The sequence below is a fragment of the Schistocerca piceifrons genome, unplaced genomic scaffold, assembly GCF_021461385.2.
Source record: "Schistocerca piceifrons isolate TAMUIC-IGC-003096 unplaced genomic scaffold, iqSchPice1.1 HiC_scaffold_1409, whole genome shotgun sequence".
Taxonomy (NCBI): domain Eukaryota; kingdom Metazoa; phylum Arthropoda; class Insecta; order Orthoptera; family Acrididae; genus Schistocerca; species Schistocerca piceifrons.
The window spans coordinates 35,001-40,000 of record NW_025727246.1 but is presented as its reverse complement, the minus strand read 5'-3'; the positions used below and the strand labels follow the sequence as shown (position 1 = coordinate 40,000).

General features: G+C 53.9%; 1 non-coding gene across 1 annotated transcript in view; it reads right to left on the bottom strand.

The window, feature by feature from the left end:
* LOC124733783 overlaps window positions 1-1,171 on the bottom strand; it is a 1,909-nt gene extending 738 nt beyond the window's left edge. Inside the window, exon 1 of the ribosomal RNA XR_007009133.1 lies at window positions 1-1,171. This exon is cut by the window's left edge and continues 738 nt beyond it. This is a non-coding gene — a ribosomal RNA (small subunit ribosomal RNA).
* Window positions 1,172-5,000: the final 3,829 nt, after the last annotated feature.

Genomic DNA, 5,000 nt, shown 5'->3' with positions numbered 1-5,000 from the left:
CCGCCGAGTCATCGGAGGAACTGCGGCGGATCGCTGGCTGGCATCGTTTATGGTTAGAACTAGGGCGGTATCTGATCGCCTTCGAACCTCTAACTTTCGTTCTTGATTAATGAAAACATACTTGGCAAATGCTTTCGCTTCTGTTCGTCTTGCGACGATCCAAGAATTTCACCTCTAACGTCGCAATACGAATGCCCCCGCCTGTCCCTATTAATCATTACCTCGGGTTCCGAAAACCAACAAAATAGAACCGAGGTCCTATTCCATTATTCCATGCACACAGTATTCAGGCGGGCTTGCCTGCTTTAAGCACTCTAATTTGTTCAAAGTAAACGTGCCGGCCCACCGAGACACTCAATAAAGAGCACCCTGGTAGGATTTCAACGGGGTCCGCCTCGGGACGCACGAGCACGCACGAGGCGGTCGCACGCCTTCGGCTCGCCCCACCGGCAGGACGTCCCACGATACATGCCAGTTAAACACCGACGGGCGGTGAACCAACAGCGTGGGACACAAATCCAACTACGAGCTTTTTAACCGCAACAACTTTAATATACGCTATTGGAGCTGGAATTACCGCGGCTGCTGGCACCAGACTTGCCCTCCAATAGATACTCGTTAAAGGATTTAAAGTGTACTCATTCCGATTACGGGGCCTCGGATGAGTCCCGTATCGTTATTTTTCGTCACTACCTCCCCGTGCCGGGAGTGGGTAATTTGCGCGCCTGCTGCCTTCCTTGGATGTGGTAGCCGTTTCTCAGGCTCCCTCTCCGGAATCGAACCCTGATTCCCCGTTACCCGTTACAACCATGGTAGGCGCAGAACCTACCATCGACAGTTGATAAGGCAGACATTTGAAAGATGCGTCGCCGGTACGAGGACCGTGCGATCAGCCCAAAGTTATTCAGAGTCACCAAGGCAAACGGACCGGACGAGCCGACCGATTGGTTTTGATCTAATAAAAGCGTCCCTTCCATCTCTGGTCGGGACTCTGTTTGCATGTATTAGCTCTAGAATTACCACAGTTATCCAAGTAACGTGGGTACGATCTAAGGAACCATAACTGATTTAATGAGCCATTCGCGGTTTCACCTTAATGCGGCTTGTACTGAGACATGCATGGCTTAATCTTTGAGACAAGCATATGACTACTGGCAGGATCAACCAGGGAGCTGCGCCAACTAGAGCTGAGCAGCCGGCCGCCCGGGAGTGTGTCCCGGGGGCCCGCGCGAACACGCAAGCGTCCGCTCAATCATTCTGCAAACAGGAGGAGGCTGAGCTCCCCTGCACAATACACCTCGAAACCCTCTCAGGTCCCGGCGGCGCGCAGCGCCGTCCCAAGTACTTGGTCGGGTTCGAGAGAGGCGCAATCGCCCGGAGTTAGGCGAGTAGACGCTTTCGGTGCGACCACCCGTGCTCCCAACTGAGCTTGCCGCTGCCGACAGAGGCCCGGGAGCGTGCTGTCGTGGCATTGCCGGCGGGAGACAACACGCGCCACCTACGGTGACCGGCAGCTCCAACGCCAGCGCCACAGAAGGACAAAAGCCCCACTTGGGTGCCGAAGCGAACTCTCCCAGCACAGCGCACGCGCCAACACATCCGCACAGCTGCGATACAAACCACCAGCGAGAACCGCTGGGGCGACCGAGCAGCAGACGGCGTCGCGGCGCCGAGCGCCGGGCGGCGGCGCATCCTCAACGCACACAGTCCTCAATCGGACCAGCACACTGAAGATGTCCACCGCGCTTCGCACCGGGCCCGCGAGGACCTACTTTGGCCGCACGGCGCCGCGCGCAGGGTGCGCCGGCGCGCAGCTGCGACGCCTGCCGCGTCCGTCGGCCGGCGCGCCTGCCACTGGCCGCCCCCACCAGCCGGCTGTAGCGCGTGCGCCCACGCACCGCGCGGCCAGCACGCCGGGAGGCGCCCCCTCACCGGCCGGGGACGGTCCCACCCAGCCACCACCGCGTATCGCTTCACACCCAGATGCCGTTCAGTTTCATCGGCATGGTGGGTATCGCTGGAACAACCGGTTAGTACCTCAACCTATCGTCGCCATCACCGATTCACCCCTAGCGAGAACAACCGCACCACAACGGGTTACCATTTCTTCATTTGCGTAACTTCACCAGAAAACGTAGGCGTCCATCGCCATTAGCAACTTCAACGATTATTGCATGCCTGTGTCAGGTGTCACGCCACACTACGTCTGCCCACATACACGCAACAAAATGTGCACGCCTAGACAATACGTGGAAGGTGGCCCCCGTACGTATGCGATGTCCATTGCTCGAACGACTGTCAACCGGCCTCTGTAGCATGTCGCAGATATGGAACGCGGTGCACCATGCTATCACGGTGTTTGAGGAGAGACGACTAGGTCCGAATACATCAACACACAGCTCATGCTGATCGCCATCCACGGCGTCCGTTCCTCCCACACGTCTCTATGGCGTACCACACTGCAATCCAGCTCTCATAGGGAGACGACACGTAGCTGCGTGCACAATATTTGCACTGTATGGTCCGCCGTTTTTGGGCGCAGTCGTTGTACGGTCACACATGTGCCACGATGTATCATTCAGTACATAAGGACGAATGTGCAGTACAGATTGTGGTTCACGCGTACGACATCAGCGGACAGTTGACACAGGCCGCACCACAACGTAGCCTGCGTACGTCGCATGCGAAGGGCATTGAACATGCAAACTTGTCACCAACCAGCTTGCGAAGGCAGGGGGCAAGGTGGGGACGTGGGGACGTGGGGAGGGGTGGGGGGGGGGGGGGGCGGCATGTACGTCCTGCTGCCATCCACATTACAGTGTACAGCAGGAGCATGTGGAAAGTCAGCAAGACTTGCAAGGTGTTTAACATGAAGCGATACACAGGGGAGCGGGCAGTGCGAGTAGCGAACTATATTGCGAGGGTTGCGGGTGGGCAACACTACACTAATTGAACGAGTCGTATAACAATTACAGAGCAGGTTTAGGCGACAACGTGGGTTACGTTAGCGGACAACGTGGGTTACGTTAGCGGACAACGTGGGTTACGTTAAGGCACAACATGGGTTACGTTAAGGCACAACATGGGTTACGTTAAGGCACAACATGGGTTACGTTAGGGCACAACATGGGTTAGGTTAGGGGACAACATGGGTTAGGTTAGGGGACAACATGGGTTAGGTTAGGGGACAACATGGGTTAGGTTAGGGCACAACATGGGTTAGGTTAGGGCACAACATGGGTTAGGTTAGGGCACAACATGGGTTAGGTTAGGGCACAACATGGGTTAGGTTAAGGCACAACATGGGTTAGGTTAAGGCACAACATGGGTTAGGTTAAGGCACAACATGGGTTAGGTTAAGGCACAACATGGGTTAGGTTAAGGTACAACATGGGTTAGGTTAAGGTACAACATGGGTTAGGTTAAGGTACAACATGGGTTAGGTTAAGGTACAACATGGGTTAGGTTAAGGTACAACATGGGTTAGGTTAAGGTACAACATGGGTTAGGTTAAGGTACAACATGGGTTAGGTTAAGGTACAACATGGGTTAGGTTAAGGTACAACATGGGTTAGGTTAAGGTACAACATAGGTTAGGTTAAGGTACAACATAGGTTAGGTTAAGGTACAACATAGGTTAGGTTAAGGTACAACATAGGTTAGGTTAAGGTACAACATAGGTTAGGTTAAGGTACAACATAGGTTAGGTTAAGGTACAACATAGGTTAGGTTAAGGTACAACATAGGTTAGGTTAAGGTACAACATAGGTTAGGTTAAGGTACAACATAGGTTAGGTTAAGGTACAACATAGGTTAGGTTAGGTTAGGTTACACGTTGTTGTAAGGAAAGGTGTAGGGGGGGGGGGCGGGGGCGGCAGGTTCCTTGATAGTGATTATAGTAAGTGAATGCTTGTGACATGATCAGATTTGTCACGTCAGGATGCACCTTTGGCTTATTAGAGGCGGCGCTCCAATTCTATGCTTGTGTGAGACCTGTGTCTTTGACTCATGTCATTGTTTGTGCGCTGTGACAGGAGGTACTATTGTGATGTTGGGTGCACCGTTGTATAGGACATGTGTGGGTGTTGGTGCCTGGTCTGCGCAATGGTGGATGTCGAAAGGCTGGGATATTGTATTTTCCGCATGGACCTCCTGGTCTGGTTGTGATAGTGTGGATTGTGTAATGTGGCGGAGAAGATGCACTGGATGTTGTTCCATGCTGGTGCTTACATATTGTATGTGCGCCCGTTAGAAGCAGAGAGTGGTGCGTGATCAGAGTGTCTGGCTGACGTGTGGTTCCCATTGTGGGCAGACTCTTTCAGCATGTATACGGACAGTTGTGTATATTTGCTGTAGTTTGATGGCTCTGCATTGATTACTAATCAGCGCCGTGTGTACGGGTAATCTGGTTCCAGTCCAAAATGTTCCATCTGTGTACATTAGTGACAAAGACTCTCCCCATGCAGTGGGGCTCGGTCTGTTATAGCTCTTCCGCGTAATATATTTGCCCCACGTTTTTGCGACTGCGAGTGCGAGTGCAACGCGCATGGGGACCGACATGCTGATGGCTCGGTATCGGACGCCGTACAGTGAGCAACGCGATCGCGTCTCTCGCTCGTAAGTGGTACAGGTCGCGGCTCATGTATAGGGACAGCGGGAATGTCGCATATTGGAAATAACTCTTCATGAAACGCAAGTTATAGGGGTGGATTGCACTTTACGAGTGCGGGAAACTTCCGCCGTTCATCCGCTGGAGGTGCGAGTTTGGCGGTTGGGGTGGTGCACGAACGGGTGCGGGTGGAGTCATTGCCGGTCCACGGCTTCGTGCGGCAGAGCCACTGGAGATTGGGTGCTATGGTCGACAGAGGCTGCAGGCTTTGTGGGTGGCGTCGAAAGGCGGGCACTGTGGCGCCATCGCTGTCTTAATCGGCTTGGCGTCGCATAGATGGCGGTATCGTCGTTGGAGGAGGTCATGTTGCGGGAGACCTACAGATGGCGGT